Source organism: Sus scrofa, chromosome 4, assembly GCF_054392235.1.
Source record: "Sus scrofa isolate SSC_HxYL_T2T_F1_AM1 chromosome 4, Sscrofa_HxYL_maternal_Yorkshire_Landrace_v2.0, whole genome shotgun sequence".
NCBI lineage: Eukaryota > Metazoa > Chordata > Mammalia > Artiodactyla > Suidae > Sus > Sus scrofa.
The window spans coordinates 86915533-86939607 of NC_139386.1; the positions used below are offsets into that span (position 1 = coordinate 86915533).

Sequence of the window (24075 nt, forward strand, 5' to 3'; positions counted from 1 at the left end):
AAAAAGAATTGTGAAGTATAGAATTAATATTTCCTTTAGTTTCCCTATAGCGTTATTTCCCCGAAATATTCCTCATCCTGAGTCAATCAGTAACATCTTAGCTGGCATTTCATCTTAGTTGTCCTTGCAAATCTGATTCTATCTCAGCCCATCTTGCTTACCCTTGCAAAATTCATCTTTCCCAAATACTTCCTCACCATCACTTCATCCCTCTGTTCAAGAACCTCTGATAGATCACTGTGGTTTCTGGATCAAATCCACTTTACTCCAGGCCATCCCTAACTGACTTGCTTCACTCACTGGTCTAGGAGTGAGACCTGGTGATTCAGCACTGTGAAAAGCAGAAAGCAGGAGACTGTCCAGCAACATTGCTATTGCTGTGGTGTTACTGCATGGCTCAGTGCAGGATGCTTGCTTACCTTTGCAATAGATGTTCGGGCTAATGTGAATATTGTTGGAATGACTGCAACATCCTGGAGAGGTTATGTACAAACTGCACTTTGTGCCTTGAATCCAGTTTTCTCATTGATTTACACTGTGTTTCCCAGAGCTATTTTTTCCTCTTATGTACAGTTCACTTGGCAGATCTTCGGATACTCTAGTTTCCATCTTCTTTGCATCACCCAAGACCCATTATCACTAATCATCTTACCATCTGTGAATGCACAAAGAGGAAAACTATAACTGAATGGTCTTCAGCCAATCCCAGAAAAAAAGTGAGTCATTAACTGTTGTGAATAATTTATTGATTCAAGTTTGCATACTGAGTTAGCTTAAAAGATATTCCTATCTTGAATTACTGAAATAATTTCTAACCTGCTGACTTGAACAGCAGAACCAGGCTGGCGCCTGAAGTGTGCAATAATGAAAAAAATTGGGTTCCCTAGTGAGAAGCTCCTATTTGGATCTTGTTTGAATAAATCAGCTGTGAAATACATTTGGAAACCACTGGGAAATAGGAATACAGACTAAGTATTTGCTGACATTGGGAAATAATTATTCATTTTATTAGATTAAAATAGCATCGTAGTTATAGGAGACTGTATTCTTTAAGTTACATACTAAATATTTAGGGATGAAATAAAATTGTGTCTATTATTTACTTCAAGCTTCTTCAGCCAAAAAAACCCCAAACCTGAAAAGAGATTAAGTAAATATGACTAAATGTTAACAGTTGTTAAATCAAGATGATAGCTATATGGGTGTATATTTTACTATTCTCTTTCTTCTTTTCTGTAGATGCAAATTTTTTTCATCATAAAGATTTTTTTATGATACCAAGGCAAAAAAGGTTACATAATATGTATGCATTAGTTTCTTTATTAACCCTTTGTCTTATCTTATTAAATGTAACAATAACAAGTGAAATATGACCCCATTTCACAGATGAAGATTATGAGATTTAAAGGGATTCATTTAGTCATCCATCAAACAAACATTAAACATCTATGATACGTCAAACACAATTCCTGCTCTAAAGAGACTTATTTATCACTTAGCATGGGCAAACAGCTAAATGAGTTATAAATAACAAAAACTATCATTATTACCATTTATTAAGCCACCTAGTATGACAAACACAATGACAAGCTTGTCATATGTCTTAGCTCACTTAACCTTCACAACAATGGTCTGAGGTTAATAGTATTAACATTCCCATTTCATAGACAAAACTGAGGCACAGAGAGGTAATGTACACTATCCAAGTCATACAGAGTACAAACAGTGTACTCTGTACACTGTACACTCTATGACACACATCTATGAAGGACCCAATAGGGTACAAAGGAAGAAATGACCATTCTTTTCAGCTGAAATAACATAGAGGCTAAATAACTGTCCATCCTACCCACCGAGTGACAGAGTGGAGCCTGAGCCATGGTGCATGTAAATCAATGTTTCTCAACCTTAGCACTATTGACATTTGGGGCTGGGTATGGTGGAAGGCTGACCTGGGTATTGTAGGGTGTTTAGCAACATCCCTAGCCACTACTACTAGATGCCAGGGACAACCTCCCTGTTGTGAAATGCAGAAATGCTTCAGACATTACCAAGTGTTTCCTGGGGTATAAAACAGGCTCCCATTGAGAAACACTAATCTACTTTAAACTGCAAACTCCCAGTTGTCATTTCATAAGCTACATTTTTTTTATCTTCGCTAACTAAATGGGATCCCCAAGAATGTCTTATCAAAAGGTCCTCCTAAAGGACCATGTGACTGTCACCTTCTCTAGTTCATTCGATAATATCAATCTGGAGTTCCCACTGTGGTGCAGTGTGTTAAGAATCCGACTGCAGCAGCTCTGGTCACTATGGAGGTGCAGGTTCAATCCTTAGCCCCACATAGTGCATTAAATGATCCTCACATTGTTGTAGCTACAGTGTAGGTTGCAGCTGCAGCTTAGATTCAGTCTTTGGCAGGGGAACTTATATATGCCATGGGGGCAATCATAAATAATAATAATAATAATTTTGATCTGCTTCTTTATTAAAATTAAAGATAGGGATGTTTAGCCTTTAAATATACTAATCTCAACCTTTGACTATTAAAGTCATCTCCAGAGCTAGAGAAGAAATTTCTGCACAAAACCTGCCCTTTGCCAGACTCTACCTTCTGGAGTTAGATTTAGTTTTAGCCAGATGAGAAGGTTCCAAAGGTATTTTTTTTTTTCATTTTCCCCTCAATTGTTATGCTTCTGATATTCCCAGAATATGATAGGAAGATTCTAGTTGTTTTCTCATTAGAGTAATGACAAATACTTTCATATACAATTAAGAAGCCCTAACAAATTCATTTATGTGGATTTTGAAGGATCTTCTCATTAAATCAAACATGTTTTCAGCAGCTAGAAAGAGAGAGTCACACAGAAATCCAGTCATCACTCCAGACGTTGAAATCATGAGGATCAAATATATTGTGTTCCAACCTCTGCAATCATCCCCTGTATTAATACACAGCATACGTTGCTCTTCAGACAAGTGAATGACCTTGTAAGCATCTTTCAAATTGCAATTTGCAGACTACATGATCAATAACAACAGTTCTGCAGGCAGGAAACCAACATGAAATCCAGCTTCCCAGCTTCACCCCACTCACCAGCTAACTCAATCATTATTTGGTCCCAATAGTATTAATACTCATGAGATGTTAGTTCTTGCAAAAATATGGAAGGCAGATAAAAATCTAGGAAAACTGAAAACTGGAACCAGCCCATGATGGCTCATAACAAGGATATCACCATTTTTAGTAACACTGGTAAGAAGATATAGGGCTAGAGAATTTTTTGCATGATATCTGTCTCTGGAGGTGGATTTTATTTTTAATTAGACATATCTTTCACCTAGAGGTCTTATCAGGGCTGACACTATGAAAGAGTGAGTAAGAGATTGTCTGAGTAGGGTGATATTTGCAGTAGGTCTTTGGAAAATACTATTTTCATCCTCTGACTGATCCCTGAAATTCCTTTAAAGTATGATTCCTTTGGCTTAAAGCTTTGGTCTCTGGCAAAATGCAATATAAACCAGAGAAAAACTTTTGATATTTACAGCATAGTTCTCAGTGAATAAGTTTTCAGATGCACTGAGAACAGGTTTTGATAGAAGGATAAACAGCCATAAGACACTCATATGAGTGTATGTGTATGCATGTATTTCCCATGATATTTGGGGAGGAAATATCTGTAAATCTGGCTTAGAACATTTTGCAATCCCATTCTCTCCACCTCAGAAAGAGGAACAATTATGTAACAAAATTAAAAATATGTTCCAGATCTCTTAATGAAGATAAAAGATAATGATACTGATGCTTGACTGTGATAGATAGAAAAATAGAGGGAAAGTAGGAAGGACAACTAAGAATGTATCCACTTAACAAGATCTTACTCCAGGTCTCATAGTACTCTTCAAGGACATCTTCCACCAAGAATAAACAGCTCATTTCCATAAGACAAGGGTCTTAAGCTGGTACTTCCACCCAAAGGCCTGCAATGAGAATAACACACACTTTAAAAATATTTTTTCCTCCCCTAGCCCAGACCCCTTTCATGCAGTGAGTATGATTTTACGATATGGAACTTTGTTATGGGCTGAATTGCAGCTCCCCCTCCCCCAGTTCATATGTCGAAGTCCTAACCCCTGTTAACTCAGAATGTTCCTCTATTTGGAGACAGGGTCTTTGAAGAAGTAATTAATGTTAAATGAGATCATTCTGGTGAGTTCTAATGGCTAATGCCCTTATAAAAAGAAGAGATAACGGGAGTTCCCACTGCAACTCAGCAGTAACAAACCTGACTAGTATACATAAGGATGCCAGGTTCGATCCCTGCCAACACCTTGGTCTCATACTTCTATCCACCAGAACTAAGGATCCAGTATTGCCATGAGCTGTGGTGTAGGTCACAGACAAGGCTTGGATCCCACATTGCTGTGGCTGTGGTGTAGGCCGATAGCTGCAGCTCTGATTCGCCCCCTAGCCTGGGAACTTCCATATGCCACATCGGTGGCCCTAAAAGAAAAAAAAAAAAAAAAAAAAAAAAGAAGAAGAAGAAGCGATAAGGACACACACACACACAGAGGGAACCCTGTTTGAAGACTCAAGGAGAAGACAAATGTTTGCAAGGCAAGGAGAGAGACCTCAGAACAAACCAACCCTGCCAACACCTTGGTCTCATACTTCTATCCACCAGAACTTTGGGAAAATTAAATTCTGTTTTTTAAGCCACCCAGTCTGTGGTACTTTTTTATGGCAATCCTAGCAAACTAAAGTAAATTTCAAAATGCTTGTCACCTTGAATTAATATTATTTTTAACTAAGTAGAATGCCCTCAGTCTATTTATACAGGGCACATAGTGCTGCCCCCATTGTATTGTGGTCCAAGAAGTTCTTTTGTGTCATCACTCATCAGAATTTCTCAGAAGTTAATCAAATGGAATTTATGAAAACCAAAAAGGCTAAAACCATCAAGACAATTTATTGCAGGAAGTTGCCAATGGAACTTGGCCAATATGAACTGCTTCTCAGAAAAAAAAAAAAAAAAAAATCCAGAAGACACTCCAGAGTTCCCAAGCAAACTTTCTGGGCACCCAAGTGTCTTCAGATACTGTTTTACTTCTGGAAATATCCAGGCCACTCTTTCTTACCCACATTTTGTTCTTTATACTTTCAGAGATCAGCAAGAATTTCTATTAATGTTGCTTTCTCATATTCTGTGAATAAACTCAAAACCACTGAATTGTACTCTTTAAATGGGCAAGTGTACATCTTCAAAAAGCTACTTTAAATAAACATTGGTTTCTCATTCAAATTTTCTTCTGGCTGTGCACGTTTCCTCAAACCCAAAACATACACCCTACACACCCCAGGCTTCCCCTTTCATAGAAGTGACAAAAAAGGGATTCAAGATTAGAGATCTAAATCAGACAGTCATTAAGGCCTTTTGTAAACCTCAAGAATTTAAAATACCTATTCACAGTATTGTAAATCAACTATACTTCAATAGTTTTTTAATTTAAAAAATAAAATATATGTGGATCATCTAATGTATTAGTTTTCTGTTGCTGTTGTTACAAATTATCACAAATTTGGTGGCTGAGGACAAATTTATTATCTTACAGTTTTGAATATCATAAGTCTGAAAACGATTTCCGTGGTATAAAATCAAGGTATTGTCAGGGTTGCGTTCCTTCTAGACATTCTAGGAGAAAATCTGTACCCTATTTTTTCCAGTTTCCAGATGCTACCTGCATCCTTGACTCATGATTCCTTTCTGTCTTCAAAGCCATCAGTAGAGTACCTTCATATCTTTCCCTGACTCTATTAAAGACCAATGTAATTCCATTATTCCCATCTTGGTATAATTTTCCCATATCGAATATTAACATAATCAGATATTTAAAGTTCTTTTATCTTGTAAAGTAACATATTCAAAAGTTCTAGGGACAGAACATGCCCATCTTTAGGGGGCCGTTATTCCCCCATTACACCTACTGTGTCAATGAGTGACAACAGCCTTTGAGGGGCAGTGGGCCACGGAAGAGAGAGAAAGCAGTGGAACTACGTCCTCCACAGAGCAAATGCCTAGGAAGACCATCTCTCCAGTTCAAGTCCACCCCAGGCACATGGCCTGCTCCTTCCTCTTGTCTCTATCAGCAAAAGATCAATACAGGTAGTTTTAATTTTCAAAAAAAGAGGAGGAAAAATCCACAGGTTTGGAGTGGCTCTTGAATAAGCCTTAAGAGCTATTGGAAAAGGCCGCAGGGATCCCCAAGAACCAGCATCAGCTCACAAAGATCAGGATCTGATAATTTGACCTCTTCTTTTTCTCCCCTGAGAGGACAGCTGGATGAGGTAAAGGTGCAGTTACAGCACGTCTGATCTACTCCAAACCATCAACTTTATCCCAGGAGGCAGAATAGAGAAATATGGCCTATGAGGTAATACAATTTTCTACTTAAACAACTGGCAAGATAATCTTTGTTTAAGGATGTGGAAGGGGAGTTCCCACTGTGGTGCAGCAGAAATGAATCCACCTAGTATCCATGAGGGTGCGGGTTTGATCCCTGACCTTGCTCAGAGGGTTAAAGGAACCAGCATTGCTGTGAGCTGCGGTGTAGGTCACAGATGCAGCTCAGATCTGGCGTTGCTGTTGCTGTGGTGTGGGCCGGCAGCTACAGCTCCGATTTGACCCCTAGCCTGGGAACTTCCATATGCTGCAGGTGCAGCCCTAAAAAGCAAAAACATAAACAAATAAATAAACAAACAAAAATAAAGGACATGGATGAATGGTTGGTGTCATCTCTGAGTAAGTCTCCAGTGTTGGGTCACAGGGCTGAAGTTTTACATTCTCATCAGTGGCTAGATGAATGATCATCATGCTTGCCAATGATGGCAAGCCGGGAGGGAGCTTGTGAACAGAACAACTGGGTGTACAAGTACAATACAGTTAGAGAAGATCATGGCACATGAGGAGGGCAAATGAGTCTGGGGCCTGAGCATCAGGGGAAATGACATGCTCAGAGCTTGGCTTTAGATTATCTGTGATATTTAAAAGGGAAAGATACTGAAATGGAGAAACCCCCAAAACATGAAAATACAAAAGTTCAGAAAGGGCATTAGACACAGTCCATTAGAGACAAGAGAAAAGATGTGCCTGCATACCTTCATATGCACAAAGGCATGGGGAAAGGCACCAAGGGACAAAGAAGCAATAAGCTTGGAAGAGAGGAGGCATGAGTAAGCAGTAAACTTTCAGGGAAGCTAAGAAAAGGTAAGGTCAAGAGTAGAGGTGACAAACCTAAGTGTCAGATGACAGCAGAATGACCATATGGTACAGCACAATCACATAATAAAACGTAATACAGTCATTAAAATGAGGTTCTCAAAAATACTGAATGGCATGTAAAATGCTCTTGATAAAATACTAATCTTTTAAAAAGTGGTATTCAAACTAATATACAGTAGAATCTCAACTGTGTTGTGTTTTTTTTCAATATCCATAAAAGAAAAATCACAAAGAAAGACCTCAAAAAGTTAAAAGCAGGACTGCCCACTGTGGTACAGTGGGTTAAGAATCCAACTGCAGCAGCTAGGATTACTGCAGGGGCATGGGTTTGATCCCCATTGGGTTAAGTATCAAGTGTAGCTGCAGCTTGGATTCAATCCCTGGCCCAGGAACTTCTACATGCCACAGTTGCAGCCGTAAAAATAAAAAAATAAAAAAAAATAAGGGAAGGAAAGAAGGAAGGAAGGAAGGGGGAAAGGGAAAGGGAAGACAGACAGAAGGCGGGAAAGAGAGGACAAGGGAGGGATGGAGCAGAACTACTTGGAGGAAAAAGGAAAGTAGGGTCAATGAGGGAAGTCATGCCAGACAAATGTCTCAATCAAATCAATAAGTCAATATTCCTCAGAAATCGTTTTTGGAAAGAGGCAGTTTTCCCCTCTAGTAAAGTGAGCATATTCATTTTTTGCTCATTTTTGAGTTTTAGCACCTCTTAAATGAGAAATGTCAGGGGGAAGAAAACATACTAAAATTAATCCGCAGTCAAACGTCTCTACCAACTCAACAAAAATCATTAGGAGCCTCTGCAGGGGCTGACTACCTTTGTCAATAAAGTGAAGTAGGGTAGCCCTCTCCAATTTGCTGGTGACAATTCAAGGGCACCAAGACATCAGCTGTCACTCAGGGGCAATGTATCTGCCCAGCAAATCAAGCACTCAGCAATAAGTAATAGTCCAGAGCCAGCTCACGGTCAGCTCTGCCTCCACTCTCTCATCTAAAAAATGAAGATAAACTTTCAACATCTGAGGGGAAGGCAGCAGTAGTCAGCTGATTTAACATAGAAATTACTGCAGGGCTTCACAGCTACGCACAATTAATCCAACAGTCTGTCACTGGCACCAGTAGGATATTTCCTGATAGCACTTGATGGTTTTCTCCACTCTAAACATCCCAATTTTCTGTTAAAATGGCCTCCCAGGAGATCTGGGGGTCCAAAGCCATCACATTGCAAGTAAGGAAATGAGATATTAATTGACTTCCCCAGAGTCTCGCAGTTGGCTGGTGACAGAGTCAAGGAGAGAAACCAGGCCCATGGACACCAGGCTGCCTCCTCTCTCTCCCTCACCCACCTCCTCCACACCTGGGAGAAAAAGGTGCCAGAATGGCAGAATGTACAGCACCACACATTACCCAGTGGAATCAGGGAAGTTATCTACAGGGACTGAAGAAAACGTACCCAGGAGAAGCAGGACCTACGGACAAAAGAAGTACTAGCCATGAGAAACTTAGGTCTGACGTTTATAGTAAAACCTCTTGGATAAATTCATCTAAATACTTTCTTTAAAAAACGTGTAACTCGATGGAGTTCCCATTGTGGCTCAGCGGGTTAAGAACCTGACTAGTATCCATGAGGGGGCGTGTTCGATCCCTGGCCTCATTCAGTGGGTTAAGGATCTGGCATTGTCAGGAGCTGTGGTGTAGATCGCAGATACAGCTTGGATCTGGTGTTGCTGTGGCTGTGGCATAGGCTGGCAGCTGCACCTCCAATTCGTCCCCTAGCCTGGGAACTTCCAACTGCTGCACCTGCAGCCCTAAATAAAAAATAAAAATAAAAATAATTTTTTTTAAAAAAGGTATACGTTAAGCCTGTATCACTTGTGAATGATCAAGCCACAAATATTTACCACCAGTTGTACAAAATAACAGGGGAACCATAGCTCCTCTCTGAGAGCCAGAGCCCTGACATTCTCATCAACCTAGAGTATAAGCCAAAAAAATTCCCTGAACACCCCCATACTGACGGATTATAGCCCATACATCAAGGCTCACACACTAAGCTCACAGCCCAAATTTCATTTGACACAACCATGAGGGAAGTGACTGAAAAGCCTAAAAATATAGACACAATGGTTCAGAAAGCAGCTGTCAATGTAAGGTAGACAGAGTATTACAGGAAAGATATGAGAGTGAAATTGAAGGCATGCCATTTCCTAGTTGAGCCTCAGTTTCCTCAGCAGAAAAATAAGGTTAAGTAATTCTTTCCCTACAGGATTGTTTTAAAATTTTTTAAAAAAGATTATATATGTTAAGCACTCGACATGGTATTTAAGATACAGTAAGTATTCAATAAAGAATAAATACTGTTATAATTATTAAGGGCAATATTTAATGATGGCACTAAGAGAGTAAGAAAACTGGTAATAATTTTCATTTCTATAATAAAATTTTATTCTTTCCAGAGGAAACTTTTAGTTACAAAAAAATAAATAAATAAAAACAAATTCAACCAGAATGACATTCCTGAAGATTAGAGAGAGATGTTTGGTGGTGTCGTTGGCTCATTTGAACCCTACCATGAAAAGTTATCAGTTTTGAATCAGAAAGTCCCAGGCTAGTAAATCTAAGTGCATTTTCCTTCAGAGTTGCCTGTTTCTTTTCTTCTGCAGACAAAAGCAAACGGGTTACAGTGACTGTGGCCTGTAGTCAGCCCATTCCTTACCTCCGGTCACCCAGTCCAGGCAGACCACGGAGAGGGGTATGTACCATGACTTCCCTGACTTGGTTATTTCCTAAATGATACCCAAGACGCTCAAGGAGGAAAAACTGCTTCATGTCTTTTTCAGGAATTTAGCAACAGAATATGGTTCAAAGTGAAAAAGAGAAGGATGTCCCTGATGCTGTTTCTCTGCCAAGCATATTAATATGCTAAACAGCAACCTCATAAAGCCAGCTCCAGGGTGTCCGAGAGGCTTCCTCAGCAAATCTGCAGAAACACTGCAGCAGAACTCTGCAATGCACCTTTTCACCAATACTGAAAGCTCTTTAGAAAATTGCCCATTTGTCACAGCAGGATATAGGTGACACTGCTTGCCACTTAAAAGACTGCTTAGATTTGATGTCAATGGTAAAATGGAGTTGAAAATTAAGCTATTTTCTACAAAATGCAAACCAAAATATCCTAAAATATTGTGTTGTGGATTAACAATTGAATTGCTAATCTCCCCAGCCTTCACTTCCTCTAGCCTATAGCGTGGTGGCCCTGGGGCACAGCCTTGAAAGGGGCATTCACCATGCACCAGGTGTTCTGAGAGACACACAACACAAATCACTCAATTGTCACAATAGCCTGGCCAGGTAGGAATTACTATACACATTTTAATATTAGGAAATGGAGGCTTAAGAAATAAATTAAGTTGTCTGAGGCCCCATAGCCAGCAAGTGGCACATGTAGGATTCAAACCCAGGCAGGTCAAGCCCATACTTTCTTCACTCCATCTCATTGCCTCCCCCTGGGCCATCCACATCTTGCCACTAAGTCCATCTTTAGCCAATTCAATCAACATTGGCTGCACACTAGCCATGTGTTGGGTATGTGTAAGGTGCTGGGGGATGTAGATGAGAAAGAGATAAACCCTGACCTCAAAATTCAGTTCAGTGCTAAAGGAAGACATGTAAATAAACAATTACAATTCAAGATCTTTTAAATGCAATTTGAAGTAGAAAAACAAATAGAGAAAAAAGCTCTTAGCAAAACTCAAAGATGTTTGCTTTTTCACTGTTTCTCCCATACACACCTGCCATTAACATACAGAACATTATTCTGGAGTTCCTGCTGGGACACAGAGGGTTAAAGGACCCAACATTGCCACAGCTGTGGCATAGGTTGTAACTGAAGCTCAGATTCAATTCTGCAGAATTCAGGCTCTCATTCTGCAGCTGAGGAAATTAAGCCAGGAGAAGAAAGCAAACTGGCTAATATATGCAGCAACTAAGGGTCAAAACAATGACCAAGACTCAGGTTTCTTGACTCAGAGTTCAGTGGTCCCTCCAGTACACCTGATCATCACTGACTCAAGAAATCTGGAAAAGTCTGGTGGCAGCCTATCTCTTTGGTCTGCTCTTTCTCTATGCCACCCTTTCTCCCCAAGGGAAAATAAATAAGCAGGCCTTTGGGAGCAGTATAAAGAATTACAATAAGCTATGAATGAAGATAGAATGTTTTGGAATTGCTAGTAGTATCTTAGGAAAGGAGGTGGGTGAGTGAAGGATGGAGAATATGGAACATGATGGCATGTTCACAGCAAAAATAAAATCTCCATTGCCTGGAACACTTTTACCTTTTAACTGCTTTTGCCTCCTTCCTTTGAGGTTGCTCTAGATATATAAATTTTTTATCCCCACATGAATTTAAGTGGTTTTTGTTAAACTCACAGTTAGCACGTACTGGGTAAATTCACACCTCTCTGTAAGACAGTCTTACTTACATGCAGGTGAGCATGAGCCTTGAAAAGCTCCAACTACAGGGAGCAAAAATGGCAACAGCCCCAGCACTTGCAAACAGAGGTCACACTTTCCACCGGCTGCCCCCAGCCCTGACTGAGAACAGCAAGGATGTTAAGCTGGACCCAGTCCTGGGAGGTGAATCATCTTCTGAAGGCTGACTTTGGCTCAATGACCCTCAAAGTCCTTCCTGAATATTCCTTAGGCTTATGCAGTCTGAGACCTTTCCATCCAACTTTCCCTCCCTCTCTCCTTGCATTTTGATCTGACAATTCTCCTAGGCTTTCTGGCTTCTTCCTCATTTTTTCTCACAGGCATTTCCTCTAATAAAATTCTGGCACATTTAATCCCACCTTGGCATCTGCTTCTTGGAGGTACCCAGACTAACACAAGTTAACCAGGGAAGTATACTAGACAAATCAGGACAGCACCAGGCCACCATCCAATCCACCAGTATAGCACCTTAAACCTTGGTCCCTGTATGGACTAAGTTATTTCTCCCCCCCAGATTTCTATGTTGAAGTTCTAACCCCAAAGTACCATAATGTGACTGTGTTCAGAGATAGAGTCATTAAAGTTCAAATGAGATCATTAGAATGGGCCCTCAACCTGTGAGAAGAGGGGAGTAAGACACAGATATGTACATAGGCACAATCATGTGAGGACACAAGGAGAAGGTGTCATCTGCAAGCCAAGGAGAGAGACCTCAGAAGAAGCCAACCCTGTTGAAACCTTGATCTCAGATATTTAGCTTACAGATCTGGGCAAAAAATTTCTGTTGTAAGTCACCCAGTCTGTGGTCCTTTGTTATGTACGCCCTAGCAAACAATTACAGCCCCATGTCATTTTGTGGCCTGAGTTGGGAGGTGGCCTTATTCTCTTTAAGGCAGCCTTACTGTTTCTGCGGGTCAGTCCCATGTGGGGACCCCTCACCTATCTAACTGGGGGGCCCTTTCAATCTCCTATATGTAAAAGACACAGACAATATATCCAGCAACCCAATAATAAAATTTCCTATCAAAGGACCCTGACCTGACACATATTATGAATAAGAAAATGAGCAACACATTGTCCACTGCTCCTGTCATTGAGAAGTCTACAAGAAAGTTAAGGAAGAAATTCAACACCATTCCAGCAGAAAGCTTTACAATAGAAAAACACACCAGGGCCATAGGAGCCTGGGTAAAAACTGGCAGTGGAGAAGCAGTGGTTAAAGCAATACTACATCCTTTGAAGAACCAGAGGATACTCAACTACCTGATTTCCAAGGACTCGGTGATTTCTAGGGGAAGCAGCAAAGCACATCTCTGAGAAGGGAATTCTCATCCATCCAAGACTCCTGCCTTTGGACTTCATCACCTTCCAAAACAACTCTGAATTTGATAACCTAAGCTGCAGGGAAGAGCATAAATTTGTTTGAAATTTTGGTTAGTCTTTTAGAATCTGTTTCCAATAAAGTGTTCTAATTTTGCTAAGGATTCTCTCAGAGCAATTAGATAAAAATTGAGTTCTTATCGGTAAAGATTTCTTTTGGATTTCTTTCCCTTTTAGGTTACTGTTTATGCCTTTCTACAAGGGTTCTCAATAGCTATCAAACAGTGTGAGCAGGGCAAAAACTAGGTTCATTCGTGTTGCTTTTATCCCAATATCTCTTGTTTTGAGAACCCCAACTTCTGACTAAACTGCTCTGAATCTTCTACTTCCCATCATACCCTCATGAGTTACCAACAACCTCACACAGGAGAAGGCTCCCAGAATCACTCATCCACAGTTCTTCTGTGGAAATCATCCTCCTGTTGCCTTCAGATTCAGTCTCGGAGGGATTTAATGAGATGTTTCCTTCATATCTGGGTCAATAAAGGCTTTTATGAATTGAAAAAAAGAGGTGTGCATATAAATAAATATTAGAAAAAAGATTTAATGAAAATAATTCTCTGATGAGATTAAAGATGTATATGTGGTTTTGAAAATGTCTTTATAAATAACAATAAAATTTTAAAAATGGATAAACAAGTGTAAAAGAAAAAGTCACCACTAATGACTTGATTCTTTCCCTGAGCCAAGACTGGTCTAGAATTTTTGTAGAACAAAGTCAAAAATCTTATTTCTGCCCCTAGATTTCTTCGTTAAGGTCCAGTTCCCTCCACTTTGCCATTCCCTTTCCCTCCTAATTCTCTCGTCTTTTTGTATTTGAGGGCATCTCTGAGGGACTGAAGAGAGCAAAGTTATAAGGCATATCCTTGCTATTCACGCTCCTTGAAATACCCTTGTCCCAACACCTTCACTCAGTAAGGTCTTCCTTGGCCACCCCCTTAAAATTGCAAATAATTTCCCAACCCCAGCACTCTATATCGAACTTTCTGCTTTGTTTTTCTTCACTCTAAATTTATTGAGAACCAAGATTTTTCTATTTTATCTACTGTACTTTCCCCAATTCCTAGAACAGTTCTTGGAACATTCTTAGATGCAATAATTATTTGTTGAATGAATGAATAAATGAAGAAATAACTTTCTGGTATGGAAAATCTATTAGAGCTAATTGCCACTTTTTAATACCTTAGACCTCACTATACATGGACCACCTTATAACGACTTGCTACTGGGACTTAGTAAGGGACTCTTCTTTGGTAAAATATTGGCAATCTATCTCAAAGCCAGCCAGTTTTCACGATAGCCTTTGGATCTACAGGAAATGTATGCATCAGTAGCAGAGATGCATTTGCTTTCTTTCTTTTTTTTTTTTTTTTTTTTGTCTTTTTGTCTTTTCTAGGGCTGCACCCACGACATATGGAAGTTCCCAGGCTAGGGATCTAATCGGAGCTCTAGACGCTGGCCTATGCCACAGCCACAGCAACACAGGATCCGAGCCGCGTCTGCGACCTACACCACAGCTCATGGCAACACCAGATCCTTAACCAACTGAGCAACACCAGGGATCGAACCTGCAAACTCATGGTTCCTAGTCAGATTTGTTAACCACTGAACCACGACAGGAACTCCTGCATTTGCTTTCTTAAAAATAGAACTTTCAAGTTTTATATGGCCAACAGAGAGGAAGATTATATTTATTAACCTCCTTTCCAGCAAAGAAAGGACATATAACTAAGTACTGGTCAATGGGATGTAAGCAGAAGTGTCATGTAAAAAATTTCAGTAAGGGGTTCCCGTCATGGCGCAGTGGTTAACAAATCCGACTAGGAACCATGAGGTTGCGGGTTCGGTCCCTGCCCTTGCTCAGTGGGGTAACGATCCGGCGTTGCCATGTGCTGTGGTGTAGGTTGCAGACGCGGCCCGGATCCTGCGTTGCTGTGGCTCTGGCGTAGGCTGGCAGCTACAGCTCCAATAAGACCCCTAGCCTGGGAACCTCCATATGCCGCCGGAGCGGCACAAGAAATGGCAAAAAGACAAAAAAAAATTTTTTTCAGTAAGTGTTCTTAGAGTACACTGTTCTTTATTTATTACTCCTGTTTGATGGCAAGATTATGAATGTGTGGCTAGAGGTTTACTGGTAATGTTAGGCTATGAGGTACAACCCCATGCCAAATAGTTAAAGCAGTATGACATAAGGAGCCTAAGTCCTTGATTATTGTGGGCCACCTGTACTGAAAACTTATATATTTCTCTAGAAATTTACCTATTTCATCTAATTTTTAAAATTCATTTTCAGGGAACCCTCCTGCACTGTTGGTGGGAATGTAAACTGGTACAGCCACTATGGAGAACAGTTTGGAGATACCTTAGAAATCTATACATAGAACTTCCATATGACCCCACAATCCCACTCTTGGGCATCTATCCGGACAAAACTCTACTTAAAAGAGACACATGCACCCACATGTTCATTGCAGCACTATTCACAATAGCCAGGACATGGAAACAACCCAAATGTCCATCGACAGATGGTTGGTTTAGGAAGATGTGGTGTATATATACACAATGGAATACTACTCAGCCATAAAAAAGAATGACATAATGCCATTTGCAGCAACATGGCTGGAACTAGAGAATCTCATACTGAGTGAAATGAGCCAGAAAGACAAAGACAAATACCATATGATATCACTTATAACTGGAATCTAATATCCAGCACAAATGAACATCTCCACAGAAAAGAAAATCATGGACATGGAGAATAGACTTGTGGCTGCCAGATGGGAGAGGGAGGGAGTGGGAGGGATCAGGAGCTTGGGGTTATCAGATACAACTTAGAATAGATTTACAAGGAGATCCTACTGAGTATCATTGAGAACTATGTCTAGATACTCATATTGCAACAGAACAAAGAGTGGGGGAAAAAATATATACATGTAAGGATAACTTGATCCCCTTGTTGTACAGTGGGAAAAAATAAAATAAATAAATAAAATTCATTTTCATTGTTACCCATAATACACTCTTATTGTATTTTATTGTTATTCATAATACTCTCTTACTATATTTTATCTGTAGGATCTGTAGTGATGTCTTCTTTTTTATTCTTGGTTCTGATTATTTGTGTGCTACATTATCTGTACTTGTACACTAGAAATTTTATTTGAAAAGTATTATTTACAAAGAGAACTAACATGGTGTTATCTTCTTACAGCATTTTTGTTTGCTTCTGCCTATCACCAGAGACATTAGAAGACCATTCCAATCTAGGCTGAAGTCTTTTGGAATTCTAGGACCTAAAAGACTGCATTATTTTTTTGCCAGGAAATAAACTTCTGGTTTATTTCTATTCCTAAGGTGTAGAATTTGGGGGACACCAGCATAAACCAGGGGTAGTCCACCAGTGTACACAGATTTGCTCTTTTTCACTCGCTTTTAGAAGCCACCAAAAGTACAACTCAGTCCCTCTGCTCTCCTTGGAGCTAAAAAGTATCCCCAGGGCAAAAGTGGCCTGGTGTTCCTCATTCAGGATCAAAGCCTGGTTTACTATCTTGTTAGCTCTTATATGATTTTTAAGAAGAGGTTTTTCCCCAGCTTTTTTAGTTGCCTTTAGTAGTGGTAGCTGGTCCATATTGCTTAGTCTATTATTACCAGAACTGGAAGTCCTTTATGTTGCCTTGATGTATGGGTTTTATAAGAGAGAAAGAAATAAACATTTAACCTGTTATAATATTACTTTAAGCTTTCTGTCACCTGCAGCCAAATCTAATTCTAACAATAGTATTCTTATCACATCTCTGTTCTAGCACACTATCCCTATTCTGAAGGATACTGTAGTTTACCATTTATACTCTCCTCTCTCTCCCTCCCTCCACCCACCCCCCTCCCCATCTCTGTCTCTCTCTTTCTGTCTCTGCCTCTCTCTCTCTCTCTCTCTCTCTCTCACACACACTCTCTCCAGTATTTCTTTCTGACACTTTCTCTATACTCCAATATCTACCAGAAATCCAACAGCCCAATGGCTTTGAAACTTGCATTAAAAAGGACTTGACTTGGCCTTCCTCAGTGTTATAGGTAGTTCCCTTGGAATATCCTCCCACAATTTGGAGAAGAGAGATAACATCTCTCCATGGGGGAAGGGGAAGAGGAGGGAAAGTACTTGTTTCTTATCATGAACACCACACTCCTCTAAAGGTAGCCTCGTCCTCTCTCCTCACACCTCTTCTATATGTGCTTGCAATGAAATTGTTTCTCTGACTGGCCTCAGTAACTGACCATAGTCGTCTGAACTTAGAATATATGAGCTTAATGTCCTTTGTACTCCACTTCGAACTTGAATCATAATTCTAGGAAGAAAAACTATATTCCGGCTAACAGCATCCTGCTATATTCCAAGGAATGCGGTGATATATCCTCAATGAACTTGAAAAAAGTACACAAAGATATAACAGTTATGGAGGGTACATACCCACACATACTGTTTTCAGTGTTATTATAAAGATTGCTGTTATTAGCATTAGCTATTTTCATTTTTTAATCTGCAGTTTTTCACTTTAATGTTTTCCTCCCAGACCAAAACAAAGTAATTGCTTTAGATGCTTTGAAATTATTGTGCTTTTCAAATATTTATTCTTTTCATACAATTAATTCCTCTCTCTAATTCTAGCAAAGCTTGTAATGGTCTTAGCTAGATTTCTTAGATCCCTGAGGCCTTGCCATGCTCACAATCTCCTTCTCCCTTCTGAGTGCCTTAATCTCTTAGCAGAAGGGCAACTCAGGAAATCTTAGCATGCCTAGTTTGGAGAGAAGGAAAAGGGGAATTAAAGGGGAAATCTTCAATACGCTACAGAAAATAGATGGAAACGGGTTTTTTGTTTGTTTGTTTTTAAAGTTCTATTTAAATAACAAATGGCTTGTCTCTAAGGAGTGATCCATTGATTTGTTAACTCACTGGCGTGGGTCATTTTCTCACATTCTGGACAGTAATTTTTTTTTTCAGGGATGGGGCAGAATGGAGTGAGGATAGGCATGGTGAAATGGAAACTGCTAACCAAGAAGAAAACCAGTATATCCCAGATGCTTGTGGATGGAGGAGTCAGAGAGGGAAAGGACCAGAGGAAAAAATGGTACATAAAGTTAAGGCTAGAAATGACACAGCAAAATCCTATTGCTCGCCCAGTTTGCTCCAGTCTGTCTCTTATTTCCTCAGCAACACCTCCTTAATCACCCCTAACAATTCCCTACCCAACCAATACCCATATCCACTTTCAAGAGGACCTTGTCTCTTTTATGACAAAGAAAATAGAGGTCATCAGCGGAAACGACCTCAACTCTTTGGATCCCACCTACAAATGTATCTGCTCTAGGCAGAGTCTGAGCTTCAGACTCAAATATTCACTTACAGGTCACTTCTATTTGCATTTCTCCAAATGCCCTACTGGACTTATTATTATTCTCCTGACTTTCTAAATCTACTATTTTATTCCCCTTTCCCTTAAATGGTCCCCAAATCTCTCCAGTCATCTAAAGCAGAAATTTAGGTTCTATATACATGTCTACGTTTCCTCAACCCCACATCCGATTAATCCTCACTTGCTCTCTCCCAATCTCCTAAACATCTCTCAAGTTTGCCTCTACTTATCTCCTTTGCTACCAGCCAAAACACTGGCTGATCTGCCTGCATGTACCTTACCCTTCCAATCCGTTCTTTACAGCAGCCACAAGGATCTTTATATAAATGCAAATCTGAACCTATCACTTCCTTGCTAAAAATGGTTCAGTGATTTCTTAATGATCTTAGGAAAAAGAACCCAAAATCCTTAAAATAGTGTAGTAACAGAAATCCTATTTTGAAATATATGCACACACCCACACACTTTTATCTTTTGCCTTCCCCCAAAAAAAATCTTCTCCTTAGATGGCCGTAACATCTATCTGCTAGGGAAAGATTAGGACTGTAAAGGAAGAATGCCAAGGGAAGAAAAGAGTTAGTATCCAGATTTTGACTTTCAAAATGAGGCTTTTCTGCAAGCCAGCAGCCATGCAAGGGAAGACTTTCTGAATTCATTTAACCTCTTTTTTTGCTTAGTCCAGAATCAAGACTAGCGGCCCAGACCACAGGTTCCCCACAGTATAGAGAAGCTTCCCCTTGCAAAGGCCATTTGAAGGAAAGAAACAAACACAAGAGATGAGTGAGACTGAACTATCCAGGAGACAATTGCTAGGCTCCGATCACTCTGAGAGAGGGAGAGAGAATCAGGGAATGGCCCACCTACAAGGTGCTCAAGCAGCAGACTGCAGCCACCAACATCAGCAGAGCAAACAGTGGCCAGGAAGACAAAGGACATGGCTACAGAAGCCAAAAGATTCAGAAGATAGTCCAGGTTACTAGGGTTCCAAGGTCCCTTTTGTCACACTGCTACAAGTACCAAGTAAGCCAAAACCCAACCCAATACTCTTAGAAGCCATCTTGAAGAGTTGCAGGTAAGGGTAGCTAAGTGTGTTTACTCAAAAAGGACTACTTATATTTTTATTTCACACTAAGATTTGAAACTGAAATTTTTGCTCCTCAGCAGATGGAGTTTCTGAGGAAGACAAAATTAGATAATGGGAGGTGGAGGGGGAAAGAAAGAGAAATGACAGGAAGGAGAAGATGCTGAGGAAGGGGAAAAGGTGGGATGGGGAAAAAAAACCACCATTGCTTCTCACCTGGGCTGCACTGAAAGTCAACTAGCACCTCCACTATGTCCTGGAAGCCATGCTCCATCTGCTGTTGTTCCCACTTTCCTTCACTGAATTCTCAGCACACACTGGCCTCCTTCCTCTTTCTCAAGCCTATGCTGGCCCCTCTCGCCTCAAGGTGCTTTTTATGCAGGCTATTCCCACTGTTGCAAATGCTCTTCCTTCCCATCACCATTTCACACCCAACTAACTTGACTCTGACCCCTGCATCACTTTCCCAAAGACACCATTCCTGGACTTTCCTGGCCCTGCCTCCCACCTGTGCTGACCCAAAGTCTCCTATGTTATGGCCTCATAGCTCTCTTCCCTGATGGTAATCATAGGGCCGTTTGATGGTATCACTGATTCTGCCTCCCCTATAGAGTATAAACCCCACGTTGGCAGGACTATTTGCTTTGCTCATCATTGCATCGCCAATGTCTAACATATCATTGGCATTCAATTCATCTGTATTAAATAAATTGGTCACTAAATGAATAAATGAATAACACTGTCTGTTCAACTATGAGATGGCCTGCTTTGAGATAAAATCAGCTCCTACCTTTACGTATCCAAGCCCAGTGAGAAGACTGCCATCAGGGATGCTATAGAATCAATGTCTTCACCTAGGGAGGTGGTTTGAGTGTGTACTTTCTCAGGTCTCTTCCATCTCAGAAAGCTCCTATTTCTCTGCATTTAAGTGTTCTGAGAGCTGGGAGGACATGCTGTGCAGTATGCCCAAGAGAGATGGGCCCAGCTTGTGCCTGAGACCAGAGGAGCGATTTCTTAAAAACAGGACAAAGGGAATGAGCATCTGTCTGAGCCCTTGGTGGTTTTGCAGGCTGGTCACCTGCAAGGTGGAGTGACAGTGTAGTAGAACAGAGGGATCACCAGTGAGAAACATCTCATAGACCTGAGCCAAGTGAATTCATGTAAAAGGCACTGGGTAGTAAAGGGATCCAGAGGGTAGACTCCAAGCAAATGCTGTTTGACTATATTCCCTGCTGACAGTAAGCTATTTTGAAAGAATGTGGATACCCCAATCCCACTGTGCACTACCATGTTCTGCATAGTAGATGCTTGACATACATCCAATAAACAAAAGTGAGTAGAACAACCTTCATTGCTGAGGGCTTGCTGTTGCTTCCTCATCGGCTGCTACCACTGCTCAAGATGGGGTGTTCGTGTGTGTGTGTGTGTGTGTGTGTGTGTCTGTGTGTGTAAATGGAGTGCTTTTGTATAGATGGGGATTGGATACAGAATTGAGGCACCAACTTGTATCCACCATAGAAAATGTTTTAAGTCAGAATCAGCAGCAACATAGGTGCTACACATAGGAAAATCTGGCAGAGAGAGGATCTGCCAAAGGTGAGCTTTGTCACCTTGAAGCATCCTTTTCCCAATTTTGCTTTGGAGGCCCAAGATATAGCTGCACCTCCTCAAAGGGACATATTGCAGATCTCTGAGATAAACGGATAAGCTCAGGTTAGCTTAGACTGGAAGAAAAAGTGCTAGATTCCCTTGAGGCTTATCTGATCAATAGCAGCAAGCCACATCTTGGGGGCTCTGTGGCATGAGAGTCTTGCACCTGGTCATTTCCTGGTTGCTAGAGACAAGAGGCACCAGCATATTAAGCCATCTACACACTACTGGTGGTGTGGAGTCTGCGTAACTTCTCCTGAGAGTTCAGGACCCAGATAGACCCCGCAGAGAGTCTGCTGAGTGCAGTGTCAAGTTTTGGGAGATGGGTTCAGAGAAAGAAATGGGTGGTGAGTGGAAAACAAAGAAAGAGAGTGAAAAAGAGGAGGGCAGGTTAAGCATCTGGAAAATTACTGCAGTCTCAAGGGCTTTTGCTGCTTCAGTGCCAGGATGAGTCATCAGCTGGTTGCCTAGGCAACAGCTATTTTCCTCCTGCTGCTGATCAATTTCATCTGCACAAATGTCCCATGAAACTGTGAGCTGTGAAGATAATATACCCGAGTCACAGAAAGTCCTGCCAAATGAGGCCCAGTGTTTCAAAGGTTCTGAGCCAGACCTTATGTGTCCTTAACCATCTACCTCTGTACCCCACCACAGGCCCCATCCCCAAGCTCACACACAGACACACACAAACACACACACATGGGGTGATGGGCCAGGACAGGCATATAGGCAGGAGGAGATTGTCACCTTCATTGTCCTAGGTAGCCTGAAGATCATAAGAGCAACATCACTGTCTCCGCTTAGAGACAGAGTGGATATGTGGTCATTCTCATTTCACTTCTCTAAACAATTCCTTGGATGAGGAAACACAGCCACAGAGGGCAGTCAGGGGCCAAGTCTTCTGAGCTATGCCCAGCAGTCTGCCTCCCTGGGTTCAAAGCTGAAGAGAAGGGCTACTGTCCCCACCCTAAGTCCTCTCAGAGACATGACTGTACCCTTTCCCTATTCTTCCTGCTAGCACTTGTCACTATGGACTAAATACAAAATATGTGATTTTTTTTTTTTTTTGGCCTTTCCCACTAGAGCATATGCTACTTTAGGGCAGGAATTGTATTTTACCTACTCACTACTGCATCCTTATCGCCCTAGCTCAGCTCATCATCCTATACATAGTAAGTGCTCAGTAAAAGCTTGTTGAATGAATGAATGAATAGCAATGTTCTTATATGACCTCACAAGACATTCAATCAATGTGACCAAACTCCCTTCTGAAAGGGCTAATACCCATGAGATCTCTGCATAACACCCACATGATGACAAATTAGGAAATTGTCACAGTTTCTGTGTTTTCCCCATTCTACCTCCACCATTTAGGGCATAAAGAACTTGGGAAAGATCTTGGGGAAAAAAGAATCCAAGCCTCACAAACATGTAGTCACCCCACAGCACAAAGCTGATAGAGCTGCCAGGCCTATTTACATGTTGCTAACCATCACTAAGGACTTGCAAGGCAGCAAGCACAACACATGCACTTTTTGTTTCATCCTCACAATAACCCAAGTGGGAAATATTTTATAATTCCCATTTTATAATTGAGGAAGCAGACGAGGAGAGGTTAAATAACTTGCCCATGTTATATGCAAATACAACAGCACCAGGATTCAAGCCCAGGTCCAAGTTCTCAGCCAGCATCCGGTACTGCCTGTCTGCTTCCCACACCCCTCCATTCGTCACTGTTGCCCTTTTGGTGACATTTCCAGCCCTACTTCTTTCCTTTAAGCAGCCCAGGATGTCAATTTTAGCCTGAAGTGCTTGGCACTTCTACTGTGCTTCCTCATTTTCCAAGTATCTTCAAATAAATTATATCATTTGAGCCTCAAAACAAACCTACAAGGCAGATATCAGCATTCCCACATTTCAGATGTAGAAAATGAGAAACAAAAAAGCTAAGTGACTTGCCTGAAGTGGTTTAACTAGCAGACCTGGAACTTGCACTTGCAGTTCAGATGCTACTCAGGGCACATCCAGCCCAGACATGCCCTGGAAAAGGGCATCTAACAGTGCCCATGGTGGGACTGGCCCCAGGCCCTGACCACGCCCTAACTTGGCTCTGAGGCCCTGCAGCACCTCAGAGCTGTCCCAGAGGAGCCTCAAGTTGGCAAATGTTGATCCAGCTTTACATATGGAAAACACTTGACACAGCCAATTCTAGACAGAGCCTGTGCTGGGGAACCTCAGGGACCTCCCTGCAAAAAAAAAAAGCAATCTCAGATTTCAGAGGAAATCTGAATATTTGGGAAAGAGTCCAAATGTCATCGCTTAATTTAGAAAGTGATGCCAGGTATTTGGAAGCAATTTTATCCTCACTCTTTCCTTATCCTGATCCCCTTGCCTCAGTCCATTCCCCACCCATACTCCCTTTCCCCTTCCAAAAGAAATAATCTTGCCACATCCACCGTGAAATAAAATTGCTTTCAATTAGAGCTTTATAGACGTGGTTCCCAGAAATAAGTCACAAAAGAGCCTTACCAGCTCTTCCTGCAAATAGTGTCGGGCTTGGTGGAAATGAGTATTTGGAAGAAACAGAAGTATAAATTTTAATCCAAACTCTTATAAGATGTCATGGCTGGCCAGTAACCAACAAGCATATAAAACAAAACATATTAATGATCACCAGAAATGGTGAGTGTTGCCTTAAGAGGTTTCTGTGAAATAGTCCACTTGCCTGCCTTAGCCATTCCTTTCCTTCAGTATTGCTTCATTTCTCTATGACTTATTGGACAGC

At 41.0% G+C, this 24075-nt stretch overlaps 1 long non-coding RNA gene across 2 annotated transcripts in view; it reads right to left on the reverse strand.

Moving 5' to 3' along the window:
• The window catches only part of LOC106510109 (uncharacterized), a 120018-nt gene extending 96624 nt beyond the window's left edge, over nucleotides 1-23394 (reverse strand). Inside the window, exons 1-4 of one of the 2 annotated variants that reach the window (XR_002343359.2) lie at nucleotides 23250-23394; nucleotides 13035-13169; nucleotides 3883-3981; nucleotides 420-655 (exon numbers count right to left, since the gene is read on the reverse strand). This is a non-coding gene — a long non-coding RNA (uncharacterized LOC106510109). Of the gene's footprint in view, nucleotides 1-419; nucleotides 656-3867; nucleotides 3982-13034; nucleotides 13170-23249 lie in introns of both variants that reach the window. The other variant, XR_014843114.1, reaches the window with a different exon arrangement.
• Nucleotides 23395-24075: the final 681 nt, after the last annotated feature.